This window comes from Oncorhynchus tshawytscha, linkage group LG04, assembly GCF_018296145.1.
Source record: "Oncorhynchus tshawytscha isolate Ot180627B linkage group LG04, Otsh_v2.0, whole genome shotgun sequence".
NCBI classification, from domain to species: Eukaryota; Metazoa; Chordata; class Actinopteri; order Salmoniformes; family Salmonidae; genus Oncorhynchus; species Oncorhynchus tshawytscha.
Window position 1 is genome coordinate 1,544,801 of NC_056432.1, and position 17,464 is coordinate 1,562,264.

Genomic DNA, 17,464 nt, shown 5'->3' on the forward strand with positions numbered 1-17,464 from the left:
AAATAACCAGACAATGTTCTATCAGACTGGAGTAACTAACCAGACAATGTTCTATCAGACTGGAGTAACTAACCAGATGATGTTCTATCAGACTTGAGTAACACAATGTTCCATCAGACTGCAGTAACACAATGTTCTGTCAGACTGGAGTAACACAATGTTCTATCAAACCTGAGTAACACAATGTTCTAGCAGACTGGAGTAGCTTACCAGACAATGTTCTATCAGACTGGAGTAACTAACACAATGTTCTATCAGACTGGAGTAGCTTACCAGACAATGTTCTATCAGACTGGAGTAACTAACCAGACAATGTTCTATCAGACTGGAGTAACTAACCAGACAATGTTCTATCAGACTGGAGTAACTAACCAGACAATGTTCTATCAGACTGGAGTAACTAACCAGACAATGTTCTATCAGACTGGAGTAACTAACCAGACAATGTTCTATCAGACTGGAGTAACAAACCAGACAATGTTCTATCAGACTGGAGTAACTAACGAGACAACGTTCTATCAGACTGGAGTAACACAATGTTCTGTCAGACTGGAGTAACTAACCAGAAAATGTTCTGTCAGACTGGAGTAACTAACGAGACAATGTTCTATCAGACTGGAGTAACTAACCAGACAATGTTCTATCAGACTGGAGTAACTAACCAGACAATGTTCTATCAGACTGGAGTAACTAACCAGACAATGTTCTATCAGACTGGAGTAACTAACCAGACAATGTTCTATCAGACTGGAGTAACTAACCAGACAATGTTCTATCAGACTGGAGTAACACAATGTTCTATCAGACTGGAGTAACTAAACAGACAATGTTCTATCAGACTGGAGTAACTAACCAGACAATGTTATATCAGACTGGAGTAACTAACGAGACAATGTTCTATCAGACTGGAAGTAACACAATGTTCTATCAGACTGGAGTAACTAACCAGACAATGTTCTATCAGACTGGAGTAACTAACCAGACAATGTTATATCAGACTGGAGTACTAACGAGACAATGTTCTATCAGACTGGAGTAACTAACCAGACAATGTTCTATCAGACTGGAGTAACTAACCAGACAATGTTCTATCAGACTTGAGTAACACAGTGTTCTATCAGACTGGAGTAACTAACCAGACAATTTTCAGACTGGAGTAACTAACCAGACAATGTTCTATCAGACTGGAGTAACTAACCAGACAATGTTCTATCAGACTGGAGTAACTAACCAGACAATGTTCTGTAAGACTGGAGTAACTAACCAGACAATGTTCTATCAGACTGGAGTACCTAACCAGACAATGTTCTATCAGACAGGAGTAATTAATGACACAATGTTCTTTCAGACTGGAGTAATTAACCAGACACTGTTCTATCAGACTGGAGTAACTAACGAGACAATGTTCTACCAGACTGGAGTAACTAACCAGACAATGTTCTATCAGACTGGAGTAACTAACCAGACAATGTTCTGTCAGACTGGAGTAACTAACCAGATGATGTTCTATCAGACTTGCGTAACACAATGTTCTATCAGACTGAGTAACTAACCAGACAATGTTCGATCAGACTGGAGTAACTAACCAGACAATGTTCTGTCAGACTGGACTAACTAACGAGACAACGTTCTATCAGACTGGAGTAACTAACGAGACAACGTTCTATCAGACTGGAGTAACACAATGTTCTGTCAGACTGAAGTAACTGATGAGACAATGTTCTATCAGACTGGAGTAACTAACCAGACAATGTTCTATCAGACTGGAGTAACTAACCAGTCAATGTTCTATCAGACTGGAGTAACTAACCAGACAATGTTCTATCAGACTGGAGTAACTAACCAGACGATGTTCTATCAGACTTGAGTAACACAATGTTCTATCAGACTGTTCTATCAGACTGGAGTAACTAACCAGACAATGTTCTATCAGACTGGAGTAACTAACCAGTCAATGTTCTATCAGACTGGAGTAACTAACCAGACAATGTTCTATCAGACTGGAGTAACTAACCAGACGATGACCTATCAGACTTGAGAAACACAATGTTTTATCAGACTGGAGTAACTAACCAGACAATGTTCTATAAGACTGGAGTAACTAACCAGACAATGTTCTATCAGACAGGAGTAACTAACCAGACACTGTTCTATCAGACTGGAGTAACACAATGTTCTATCAGAATGGAGTAACCAACCATACAATGTTCTATCAGACTGGAGTAACAAACCAGACAATTTTCGGTCAGACTGGAGTAACTAACCAGACGATGTTCTATCAGACTGGAGTAACTAACCAGACAATGTTCTATCAGACTGGAGTAACTAACCAGACAATGTTCTATCAGACTGGAGTAACTAACCAGACAATGTTCTATCAGACTGGAGTAACTAACCAGACAATGTTCTATCAGACAGGAGTAATTAATGAGACAATGTTCTATCAGACTGGAGTAATTAACCAGACCCTGTTCTATCAGACTGGAGTAACTAACGAGACAATGTTCTACCAGACTGGAGTAACTAACCAGACAATGTTCTATCAGACTGGAGTAACTAACCAGACAATGTTCTGTCAGACTGCAGTAAATAACCAGACAATGTTCTATCAGACTGGAGTAACTAACCAGACAATGTTCTATCAGACTGGAGTAACTAACCAGACGATGTTCTATCAGACTGGAGTAACACAATGTTCTATCAGACTGGAGTAACTAACCAGACAATGTTCTATCAGACTGGAGTAACTAACCAGACAATCTTCTATCAGACTGGAGTAGCTAACCAGGCAATGTTCTATCAAACTGGAGTAACTAACCAGACGATGTTCTATCAGACTGGAGTAACTAACCAGACGATGTTCTATCAGACTTGAGTAACACAGTGTTCTATCAGACTGGAGTAACTAACCAGACAATGTTCTGTCAGACTGGAGTAACTAACCAGACAATGTTCGATCAGACTGGAGTAACTAACCAGACAATGTTCTATGAGACTGGAGTACCTAACCATGCAATGTTCTATCAGACTGGAGTAACAAACCAGACAATGTTCTATCAGACTGGAGTAACTAACGAGACAACGTTCTATCAGACTGGAGTAACACAATGTTCTGTCAGACTGGAGTAACTAACGAGACAACGTTCTATCAGACTGGAGTAACTAACCAGACGATGTTCTATCAGACTGGAGTAACTAACCAGACAATGTTCTATCAGACTGGAGTAACTAACCAGGCAATGTTCTATCAGACTGGAGTAACTAACGAGACAACGTTCTATCAGACTGGAGTAACACAATGTTCTGTCAGACTGGAGTAACTGATGAGACAATGTTCTATCAGACTGGAGTAACTAACCAGACAATGTTCTATCAGACTGGAGTAACTAACCAGACAATGTTCTATCAGACTGGAGTAACTAACCAGACAATGTTCTATCAGACTGGAGTAACTAACCAGTCACTGTTCTATCAGACTGGAGTAACTAACTAGACAATGTTCTATCAGACTGGAGTAACTAACCAGATGATGTTCTATCAGACTTGAGTAACACAATGTTCTATCAGACTGGAGTAACTAACCAGTCACTGTTCTATCAGACTGGAGTAACTAACCAGACAATGTTCTATCAGACTGGAGTAACTAACCAGACAATGTTCTATCAGACTGGAGTAACTAACCAGACAATGTTCTATCAGACTGGAGTAACTAACCAGGCAATGTTCTATCAAACTGGAGTAACTAACCAGACAATGTTCTATCAGACTGGAGTAACTAACGAGACAACGTTCTATCAGACTGGAGTAACACAATGTTCTGTCAGACTGGAGTAACTAACGAGACAACGTTCTATCAGACTGGAGTAACACAATGTTCTGTCAGACTGGAGTAACTGATGAGACAATGTTCTATCAGACTGGAGTAACTAACCGGACAATGTTCTATCAGACTGGAGTAACTAACCAGACGATGTTCTATCAGACTGGAGTAACTAACCAGACAATGTTCTATCAGACTGGAGAAACTAACCAGACAATGTTCTATAAGACTGGAGTAACTAACCAGACAATGTTCTTTCAGAGTGGAGTAACTAACCAGACAATGTTCTATCAGACTGGAGAAACTAACCAGACAATGTTCTATAAGACTGGAGTAACTAACCAGACAATGTTCTTTCAGAGTGGAGTAACTAACCAGACGATGTTCTATCAGACTTGAGTAACACAATGTTCTATCAGACTGGAGTAACTAACCAGACGATGTTCTATCAGACTTGAGAAACACAATGTTCTAAAACCTGAGTAACACAATGTTCTATCAGACTGGAGTAACTAACCAGGCGATGTTCTATCAAACTGGAGTAACACAATGTTCTAGTCAGACTGGAGTAACCAGACAATGTTCTATCAGACTGGAGTAACTAACCAGACAATGTTCTATCAGACTGGAGTGACTAACCAGACAATGTTCTATCAGACTGGAGTAACTAACCAGACAATGTTCTATCAGACTGGAGTAACTAACCAGACAATGTTCTATCAGACTGGAGTAACAAACCAGACAATGTTCTATCAGACTGGAGTAACTAACGAGACAACGTTCTATCAGACTGGAGTAACACAATGTTCTGTCAGACTGGAGTAACTAACCAGAAAATGTTCTGTCAGACTGGAGTAACTAACCAGACAATGTTCTATCAGACTGGAGAAACTAACCAGACAATGTTCTATCAGACTGGAGTAACTAACCAGACAATGTTCTTTCAGACTGGAGTAACTAACCAGACGATGTTCTATCAGACTTGAGTAACACAATGTTCTATCAGACTGGAGTAACTAACCAGACGATGTTCTATCAGACTTGAGAAACACAATGTTCTATCAGACTGGAGTAACTAACCAGACAATGTTCTATCAGACTGGAGTAACTAACCAGACAATGTTCTATAAGACTGGAGTAACTAACCAGACAATGTTCTATCAGACAGGAGTAATTAATGAGACAATGTTCTATCAGACTGGAGTAACTAACCAGACAATGTTCTATCAGACTGGAGTAACACAATGTTCTATCAGACTGGAGAAACTAACCAGACAATGTTCTGTCAGACTGGAGTAACTAACCAGACAATTTTCGGTCAGACTGGAGTAACTAACCAGACGATGTTCTATCAGACTGGAGTTAACTAACCAGACAATGTTCTATCAGACTGGAGTAACTAACCAGACAATGTTCTGTCAGACTGGAGTAACTAACCAGACAATTTTCGGTCAGACTGGAGTAACTAACCAGACGATGTTCTATCAGACTGGAGTAACTAACCAGACAATGTTCTATCAGACTGGAGTAACTAACCAGACAATGTTCTATAAGACTGGAGTAACTAACCAGACAATGTTCTATCAGACTGGAGTACCTAACCAGACAATGTTCTATCAGACAGGAGTAATTAATGAGACAATGTTCTTTCAGACTGGAGTAATTAACCAGACACTGTTCTATCAGACTGGAGTAACACAATGTTCTGTCAGACTGGAGTAACTAACGAGACAACGTTCTATCAGACTGGAGTAACTAACCAGACAATGTTCTGTCAGACTGGAGTAACTAACCAGACGATGTTCTATCAGACTTGAGAAACACAATGTTCTATCAGACTGGAGTAACTAACCAGACAATGTTCTATCAGACTGGAGTAACTAACCAGTCAATGTTCTATAAGACTGGAGTAACTAACCAGACAATGTTCTATCAGACTGGAGTAACTAACGAGACAACGTTCTATCAGACTGGAGTAACACAATGTTCTGTCAGACTGAAGTAACTGATGAGACAATGTTCTATCAGACTGGAGTAACTAACCAGACAATGTTCTATCAGACTGGAGTAACTAACCAGTCAATGTTCTATCAGACTGGAGTAACTAACCAGACAATGTTCTATCAGACTGGAGTAACTAACCAGACGATGACCTATCAGACTTGAGAAACACAATGTTTTATCAGACTGGAGTAACTAACCAGACAATGTTCTATAAGACTGGAGTAACTAACCAGACAATGTTCTATCAGACTGGAGTAACTAACCAGACAATGTTCTATCAGACTGGAGTAACTAACCAGACAATGTTCTATCAGACTGGAGTAACTAACCAGACAATGTTCTATCAGACTGGAGTAACTAACCAGACAATGTTCTATCAGACTGGAGTAACTAACCAGACAATGTTCTATCAGACTGGAGTAACTAACCAGACAATGTTCTGTCAGACTGGAGTAACACAAAACCTGAGTAACACAATGTTCTATCAGACTGGAGTAACTAACCAGACAATGTTCTAGCAGACTGGAGTAACTAACACAATGTTCTATCAGACTGGAGTAACTACCAGACGATGTTCCATCTGACTGGAGTAACACAATGTTCTATCAGACTGGAGTAGCTTACCAGACAATGTTCTATCAGACTGGAGTAACTAACCAGACAATGTTCTATCAGACTGGAGTAACTAACCAGACAATGTTCTATCAGACTGGAGTAACTAACCAGACAATGTTCTATCAGACTGGAGTAACTAACCAGACAATGTTCTATCAGACTGGAGTAACTAACCAGACAATGTTCTATCAGACTGGAGTAATTAACCAGACAATGTTCTATCAGACTGGAGTAACTAACCAGACAATATTCTATCAGACTGGAGTAACTAACCAGACAATGCTCTATCAGACTGGATTAACTAACCAGACAATGTTCTATCAGACTGGAGTAACACAATGTTCTATCAGAATGGAGTAACCAACAGACAATGTTCTATCAGACTGGAGTAACAAACCAGACAATTTTCGGTCAGACTGGAGTAACTAACCAGACGATGTTCTATCAGACTGGAGTAACTAACCAGACAATGTTCTACCAGACTGGAGTAACTAACCAGACAATGTTCTATCAGACTGGAGTAACTAACCAGACAATGTTCTGTCAGACTGGAGTAAATAACCAGACAATGTTCTATCAGACTGGAGTAACTAACCAGACAATGTTCTATCAGACTGGAGTAACTAACCAGATGATGTTCTATCAGACTTGAGTAACTAACCAGACAATGTTCTATCTGACCGGAGTAACACAATGTTCTATCAGACTGGAGTAGCACAATGTTCTATCAGACTTGAGTAACACAATGTTCTAGCAGACTGGAGTAGCTTACCAGACAATGTTCTATCAGACTGGAGTAACTAACACAATGTTCTATCAGACTGGAGTAGCTTACCAGACGATGTTCCATCTGACTGGAGTAACACAATGTTCTATCAGACTGGAGTAGCTTACCAGACAATGTTCTATCAGACTGGAGTAACTAACCAGACAATGTTCTATCAGACTGGAGTAACTAACCAGACAATGTTCTATCAGACTGGAGTAGCACAATGTTCTATCAGACTGGAGTAACACAATGTTCTATCAGACTGGAGTAACACAATGTTCTATCAGACTGGAGTAACTAACGAGACAACGTTCTATCAGACTGGAGTAACACAATGTTCTGTCAGACTGGAGTAACTAACCAGAAAATGTTCTGTCAGACTGGAGTAACTAACGAGACAATGTTCTATCAGACTGGAGTAACTAACCAGACAATGCTCTATCTGATTGGAGTAACTAACCAGACAATGTTCTATCAGACTGGAGTAACTAACCAGGCGATGTTCTATCAAACTGGAGTAACTAACCAGACAATGTTCTATCAGACTGGAGTAACTAACCAGACGATGTTCTATCAGACTGGAGTAACACAATGTTCTATCAGACTGGAGTAACTAACCAGGCAATGTTCTATCAGACTGGAGTAACTAACCAGACAATGTTATATCAGACTGGAGTGACTAACGAGACAATGTTCTATCAGACTGGAGTAACACAATGTTCTATCAGACTGGAGTAACTAACCAGACAATGTTCTATCAGACTGGAGTAACTAACCAGACAATGTTCTATCAGACAGGAGTAATTAATGAGACAATGTTCTATCAGACTGGAGTAACTAACCAGACAATGTTCTATCAGACTGGAGTAACTAACCAGACGATGTTCTATCAGACTTAAGCCACAATGTTCTATCAGACTGGAGTAACTAACCAGACAATGTTCTGTCAACTGGAGTAACTAACCAGACAATTTTCGGTCAGACTGGAGTAACTAACCAGACGATGTTCTATCAGACTGGATTAACTAACCAGACAATGTTCTATCAGACTGGAGTAACTAACCAGACAATGTTCTGTAAGACTGGAGTAACTAACCAGACAATGTTCTATCAGACTGGAGTACCTAACCAGACAATGTTCTATCAGACAGGAGTAATTAATGACACAATGTTCTTTCAGACTGGAGTAATTAACCAGACACTGTTCTATCAGACTGGAGTAACTAACGAGACAATGTTCTACCAGACTGGAGTAACTAACCAGACAATGTTCTATCAGACTGGAGTAACTAACCAGACAATGTTCTGTCAGACTGGAGTAACTAACCAGATGATGTTCTATCAGACTTGCGTAACACAATGTTCTATCAGACTGGAGTAACTAACCAGACAATGTTCGATCAGACTGGAGTAACTAACCAGACAATGTTCTGTCAGACTGGACTAACTAACGAGACAACGTTCTATCAGACTGGAGTAACTAACGAGACAACGTTCTATCAGACTGGAGTAACACAATGTTCTGTCAGACTGAAGTAACTGATGAGACAATGTTCTATCAGACTGGAGTAACTAACCAGACAATGTTCTATCAGACTGGAGTAACTAACCAGTCAATGTTCTATCAGACTGGAGTAACTAACCAGACAATGTTCTATCAGACTGGAGTAACTAACCAGACGATGTTCTATCAGACTTGAGTAACACAATGTTCTATCAGACTTGAGTAACACAATGTTCTATCAGACTGGAGTAACTAACCAGACAATGTTCTATCAGACTGGAGTAACTAACCAGTCAATGTTCTATCAGACTGGAGTAACTAACCAGACAATGTTCTATCAGACTGGAGTAACTAACCAGACGATGACCTATCAGACTTGAGAAACACAATGTTTTATCAGACTGGAGTAACTAACCAGACAATGTTCTATAAGACTGGAGTAACTAACCAGACAATGTTCTATCAGACTGGAGTAACTAACCAGACACTGTTCTATCAGACTGGAGTAACACAATGTTCTATCAGAATGGAGTAACCAACCATACAATGTTCTATCAGACTGGAGTAACAAACCAGACAATTTTCGGTCAGACTGGAGTAACTAACCAGGCAATGTTCTATCAGACTGGAGTAACTAACCAGATAATGTTCTATCAGACTGGAGTAACAAACCAGACAATGTTCTATCAGACTGGAGTAACTAACCAGACAATGTTCTATCAGACTGGAGTAACTAACGAGACAATGTTCTATCAGACAGGAGTAATTAATGAGACAATGTTCTATCAGACTGGAGTAATTAACCAGACACTGTTCTATCAGACTGGAGTAACTAACGAGACAATGTTCTACCAGACTGGAGTAACTAACCAGACAATGTTCTATCAGACTGGAGTAACTAACCAGACAATGTTCTGTCAGACTGCAGTAAATAACCAGACAATGTTCTATCAGACTGGAGTAACTAACCAGACAATGTTCTATCAGACTGGAGTAACTAACCAGATGATGTTCTATCAGACTTGAGTAACACAATGTTCTATCAGACTGGAGTAACTAACCAGACAATGTTCTATCAGACTGGAGTAACTAACCAGACAATCTTCTATCAGACTGGAGTAGCTAACCAGGCAATGTTCTATCAAACTGGAGTAACTAACCAGACGATGTTCTATCAGACTGGAGTAACTAACCAGACGATGTTCTATCAGACTTGAGTAACACAGTGTTCTATCAGACTGGAGTAACTAACCAGACAATGTTCTGTCAGACTGGAGTAACTAACCAGACAATGTTCGATCAGACTGGAGTAACTAACCAGACAATGTTCTATGAGACTGGAGTACCTAACCATGCAATGTTCTATCAGACTGGAGTAACAAACCAGACAATGTTCTATCAGACTGGAGTAACTAACGAGACAACGTTCTATCAGACTGGAGTAACACAATGTTCTGTCAGACTGGAGTAACTAACGAGACAATGTTCTATCAGACTGGAGTAACTAACCAGACGATGTTCTATCAGACTGGAGTAACTAACCAGACAATGTTCTATCAGACTGGAGTAACTAACCAGGCAATGTTCTATCAGACTGGAGTAACTAACGAGACAACGTTCTATCAGACTGGAGTAACACAATGTTCTGTCAGACTGGAGTAACTGATGAGACAATGTTCTATCAGACTGGAGTAACTAACCAGACAATGTTCTATCAGACTGGAGTAACTAACCAGACAATGTTCTATCAGACTGGAGTAACTAACCAGACAATGTTCTATCAGACTGGAGTAACTAACCAGTCACTGTTCTATCAGACTGGAGTAACTAACTAGACAATGTTCTATCAGACTGGAGTAACTAACCAGATGATGTTCTATCAGACTTGAGTAACACAATGTTCTATCAGACTGGAGTAACTAACCAGTCACTGTTCTATCAGACTGGAGTAACTAACCAGACAATGTTCTATCAGACTGGAGTAACTAACCAGACAATGTTCTATCAGACTGGAGTAACTAACCAGACAATGTTCTATCAGACTGGAGTAACTAACCAGGCAATGTTCTATCAAACTGGAGTAACTAACCAGACAATGTTCTATCAGACTGGAGTAACTAACGAGACAATGTTCTATCAGACTGGAGTAACACAATGTTCTGTCAGACTGGAGTAACTAACGAGACAACGTTCTATCAGACTGGAGTAACACAATGTTCTGTCAGACTGGAGTAACTGATGAGACAATGTTCTATCAGACTGGAGTAACTAACCGGACAATGTTCTATCAGACTGGAGTAACTAACCAGACAATGTTCTATCAGACTGGAGTAACTAACCAGACGATGTTCTATCAGACTGGAGTAACTAACCAGACAATGTTCTACCAGACTGGAGTAACTAACCAGACAGTGTTCTATCAGACTGGAGTAACTAACCAGACAATGTTCTGTCAGACTGGAGTAAATAACCAGACAATGTTCTATCAGACTGGAGTAACTAACCAGACAATGTTCTATCAGACTGGAGTAACTAACCAGATGATGTTCTATCAGACTTGAGTAACACAATGTTCTATCAGACTGGAGTAACTAACCAGACAATGTTCTATCAGACTGGAGTAACACAATGTTCTATCAAACCTGAGTAACACAATGTTCTATCAGACTGGAGTAACTAACCAGGCGATGTTCTATCAAACTGGAGTAACACAATGTTCTATCAGACTGGAGTAGCTTACCAGACAATGTTCTATCAGACTGGAGTAACTAACCAGACAATGTTCTATCAGACTGGAGTGACTAACCAGACAATGTTCTATCAGACTGGAGTAACTAACCAGACAATGTTCTATCAGACTGGAGTAACTAACCAGACAATATTCTATCAGACTGGAGTAACACAATGTTCTATCAGACTGGAGTAACTAACGAGACAACGTTCTATCAGACTGGAGTAACACAATGTTCTGTCAGACTGGAGTAACTAACCAGAAAATGTTCTGTCAGACTGGAGTAACTAACGAGACAATGTTCTATCAGACTGGACTAACCAGACAATGCTCTATCTGATTGGAGTAACTAACCAGACAATGTTCTATCAGACTGGAGTAACTAACCAGGCGATGTTCTATCAAACTGGAGTAACACAATGTTCTATCAGACTGGAGTAACTAACCAGACGATGTTCTATCAGACTGGAGTAACACAATGTTCTATCAGACTGGAGTAACTAACCAGACAATGTTCTATCAGACTGGAGTAACTAACCAGACAATGTTCTATCAGACTGGAGTAACTAACCAGACAATGTTATATCAGACTGGAGTGACTAACGAGACAATGTTCTATCAGACTGGAGTAACTAACCAGACAATGTTCTATCAGACTGGAGTAACTAACCAGACAATGTTCTATCAGACTGGAGAAACTAACCAGACAATGTTCTGTCAGACTGGAGTAACTAACCAGACAATTTTCGGTCAGACTGGAGTAACTAACCAGACATGTTCTATCAGACTGGATTAACTAACCAGACAATGTTCTATCAGACTGGAGTAACTAACCAGACAATGTTCTGTCAGACTGGAGTAACTAACCAGACAATTTTCGGTCAGACTGGAGTAACTAACCAGACGATGTTCTATCAGACTGGATTAACTAACCAGACAATGTTCTATCAGACTGGAGTAACTAACCAGACAATGTTCTATAAGACTGGAGTAACTAACCAGACAATGTTCTATCAGACTGGAGTACCTAACCAGACAATGTTCTATCAGACAGGAGTAATTAATGACACAATGTTCTTTCAGACTGGAGTAATTAACCAGACACTGTTCTATCAGACTGGAGTAACTAACGAGACAATGTTCTACCAGACTGGAGTAACTAACCAGACAATGTTCTATCAGACTGGAGTAACTAACCAGACAATGTTCTGTCAGACTGGAGTAACTAACCAGATGATGTTCTATCAGACTTGCGTAACACAATGTTCTATCAGACTGGAGTAACTAACCAGACAATGTTCGATCAGACTGGAGTAACTAACCAGACAATGTTCTGTCAGACTGGACTAACTAACGAGACAACGTTCTATCAGACTGGAGTAACTAACGAGACAACGTTCTATCAGACTGGAGTAACACAATGTTCTGTCAGACTGAAGTAACTGATGAGACAATGTTCTATCAGACTGGAGTAACTAACCAGACAATGTTCTATCAGACTGGAGTAACTAACCAGTCAATGTTCTATCAGACTGGAGTAACTAACCAGACAATGTTCTATCAGACTGGAGTAACTAACCAGACGATGACCTATCAGACTTGAGAAACACAATGTTTTATCAGACTGGAGTAACTAACCAGACAATGTTCTATAAGACTGGAGTAACTAACCAGACAATGTTCTATCAGACTGGAGTAACTAACCAGACACTGTTCTATCAGACTGGAGTAACACAATGTTCTATCAGAATGGAGTAACCAACCATACAATGTTCTATCAGACTGGAGTAACTAACCAGACAATTTTCTATCAGACTGGAGTAACTAACCAGACGATGTTCTATCAGACTGGAGTAACTAACCAGACAATGTTCTATCAGACTGGAGAAACTAACCAGACAATGTTCTATAAGACTGGAGTAACTAACCAGACAATGTTCTATCAGACAGGAGTAATTAATGAGACAATGTTCTATCAGACTGGAGTAATTAACCAGACCCTGTTCTATCAGACTGGAGTAACTAACGAGACAATGTTCTGTCAGACTGGAGTAACTAACCAGACAATGTTCTATCAGACTGGAGTAACTAACCAGACAATGTTCTATCAGACTGGAGTAACTAACCAGACGATGTTCTATCAGACTTAAGCCACAATGTTCTATCAGACTGGAGTAACTAACCAGACAATGTTCTATCAGACTGGAGTAACTAACCAGTCAATGTTCTATCAGACTGGAGTAAACCAGGCAATGTTCTATCAAACTGGAGTAACTAACCAGACGATGTTCTATCAGACTGGAGTAACTAACCAGACGATGTTCTATCAGACTTGAGTAACACAGTGTTCTATCAGACTGGAGTAACTAACCAGACAATGTTCTATCAGACTGGAGTAACTAACCAGATGATGTTCTATCAGACTTGAGTAACACAATGTTCTATCAGAATGGAGTAACTAACCATGCAATGTTCTATCAGACTGGAGTAACAAACCAGACAATGTTCTATCAGACTGGAGTAACTAATGAGACAACGTTCTATCAGACTGGAGTAACACAATGTTCTGTCAGACTGGAGTAACTAACGAGACAACGTTCTATCAGACTGGAGTAACTAACCAGACAATGTTCTATCAGACTTGAGAAACACAATGTTCTATCAGACTGGAGTAACTAACCAGACAATGTTCTATCAGACTGGAGTAACTAACCAGTCAATGTTCTATAAGACTGGAGTAACAGACTGTCAGACTGGAGTAACTGATGAGACAATGTTCTATCAGAATGGAGTAACCAACCATACAATGTTCTATCAGACTGGAGTAACAAACCAGACAATATTCGATCAGACTGGAGTAACTAACCAGGCAATGTTCTATCAGACTGGAGTAACTAACCAGATAATGTTCTATCAGACTGGAGTAACAAACCAGACAATGTTCTATCAGACTGGAGTAACTAACGAGACAACGTTCTATCAGACTGGAGTAACACAATGTTCTGTCAGACTGGAGTAACTAACGAGACAACGTTCTATCAGACTGGAGTAACACAATGTTCTGTCAGACTGGAGTAACTGATGAGACAATGTTCTATCAGACTGGAGTAACTAACCAGACAATGTTCTATCAGACTGGAGTAACTAACCAGACAATGTTCTATCAGACTGGAGTAACTAACCAGACGATGTTCTATCAGACTGGAGTAACTAACCAGTCAATGTTCTATCAGACTGGAGTAACTAACCAGACAATGTTCTTTCAGACTGGAGTAACTAACCAGACGATGTTCTATCAGACTTGAGTAACACAATGTTCTATCAGACTGGAGTAACTAACCAGACAATGTTCTATCAGACTGGAGTAACTAACCAGACAATGTTCTATCAGACTGGAGTAACTAACCAGACAATGTTCTATCAGACTGGAGTAACACAATGTTCTATCAGACTGGAGTAACTAACCAGACGATGTTCTATCAGACTGGAGTAACTAACCAGACAATGTTCTATCAGACTGGAGTAACTAACCAGTCAATGTTCTATCAGACTGGAGTAACTAACCAGACAATGTTCTTTCAGACTGGAGTAACTAACCAGACGATGTTCTATCAGACTTGAGTAACTAACCAGACAATGTTCTATCAGACTGGAGTAACAAACCAGACAATATTTGATCAGACTGGAGTAACTAACCAGGCAATGTTCTATCAGACTAGAGTAACTAACCATACAATATTTGATCAGACTGGAGTAACTAACCAGGCAATGTTCTATCAGACTAGAGTAACTAACCAGATAATGTTCTATCAGACTGGAGTAACTAACCAGACAATGTTCTATCAGACTGGAGTAACTAACGAGACAATGTTCTATCAGACAGGAGTAATTAATGAGACAATGTTCTATCAGACTGGAGTAATTAACCAGACACTGTTCTATCAGACTGGAGTAACTAACGAGACAATGTTCTACCAGACTGGAGTAACTAACCAGACAATGTTCTATAAGACTGGAGTAACTAACCAGACAATGTTCTATCAGACAGGAGTAATTAATGAGACAATGTTCTATCAGACTGGAGTAATTAACCAGACCCTGTTCTATCAGACTGGAGTAACTAACGAGACAATGTTCTACCAGACTGGAGTAACTAACCAGACAATGTTCTATCAGACTGGAGTAACTAACCAGATGATGTTCTATCAGACTTGAGTAACACAATGTTCTATCAGAATGGAGTAACTAACCATGCAATGTTCTATCAGACTGGAGTAACTAACCAGACAATGTTCTATGAGACTGGAGTAACTAACCAGACAATGTTCTGTCAGACTGGAGTAACACAATGTTCTATCAGAATGGAGTAACTAACCATGCAATGTTCTATCAGACTGGAGTAACAAACCAGACAATGTTCTATCAGACTGGAGTAACTAACGAGACAACGTTCTATCAGACTGGAGTAACACAATGTTCTGTCAGACTGGAGTAACTAACGAGACAACGTTCTATCAGACTGGAGTAACACAATGTTCTGTCAGACTGGAGTAACTGATGAGACAATGTTCTATCAGACTGGAGTAACTAACCAGACAATGTTCTATCAGACTGGAGTAACTAACCAGTCAATGTTCTATCAGAAAGGAGTAACTAACCAGACAATGTTCTATCAGACTGGAGTAACTAACCAGACGATGTTCTATCAGACTTGAGAAACACAATGTTCTATCAGACTGGAGTAACTAACCAGACAATGTTCTATCAGACTGGAGTAACACAATGTTCTATAAGACTGGAGTAACTAACCAGACAATGTTCTATCAGACAGGAGTAATTAATGAGACAATGTTCTATCAGACTGGAGTAACTAACCAGACACTGTTCTATCAGACTGGAGTAACACAATGTTCTATCAGAATGGAGTAACCAACCATACAATGTTCTATCAGACTGGAGTAACAAACCAGACAATATTTGATCAGACTGGAGTAACTAACCAGGCAATGTTCTATCAGACTAGAGTAACTAACCAGATAATGTTCTATCAGACTGGAGTAACTAACCAGACAATTTTCGGTCAGACTGGAGTAACTAACCAGACGATGTTCTATCAGACTGGAGTAACTAACCAGACAATGTTCTATCAGACTGGAGAAACTAACCAGACAATGTTCTATAAGACTGGAGTAACTAACCAGACAATGTTCTATCAGACTGGAGTACCTAACCAGACAATGTTCTATCAGACAGGAGTAATTAATGAGACAATGTTCTACCAGACTGGAGTAACTAACCAGACAATGTTCTATCAGACTGGAGTAACTAACCAGACAATGTTCTGTCAGACTGGAGTAAATAACCAGACAATGTTCTATCAGACTGGAGTAACTAACCAGACAATGTTCTATCAGACTGGAGTAACTAACCAGATGATGTTCTATCAGACTTGAGTAACACAATGTTCTATCAGACTGGAGTAACTAACCAGACAATGTTCGATCAGACTGGAGTAACTAACCAGACAATGTTCTGTCAGACTGGAGTAACTAACCAGACAATGTTCTATGAGACTGGAGTACCTAACCAGACAATGTTCTGTCAGACTGGAGTAACACAATGTTCTATCAGAATGGAGTAACTAACCATGCAATGTTCTATCAGACTGGAGTAACAAACCAGACAATGTTCTATCAGACTGGAGTAACTAATGAGACAACGTTCTATCAGACTGGAGTAACACAATGTTCTGTCAGACTGGAGTAACTAACGAGACAACGTTCTGTCAGACTGGAGTAACTAACCAGACAATGTTCTATCAGACTTGAGAAACACAATGTTCTATCAGACTGGAGTAACTAACCAGACAATGTTCTATCAGACAGGAGTAATTAATGAGACAATGTTCTATCAGACTGGAGTAATTAACCAGACACTGTTCTATCAGACTGGAGTAACACAATGTTCTATCAGAATGGAGTAACCAACCATACAATGTTCTATCAGACTGGAGTAACAAAC

General features: G+C 39.7%; 1 protein-coding gene across 2 annotated transcripts in view; it reads right to left on the reverse strand.

Annotated features, from left to right (window-relative positions):
- The window catches only part of bmp3 (bone morphogenetic protein 3), a 62,644-nt gene that overhangs the window by 24,225 nt on the left and 20,955 nt on the right, over nt 1–17,464 (reverse strand). The window lies entirely within an intron of this gene.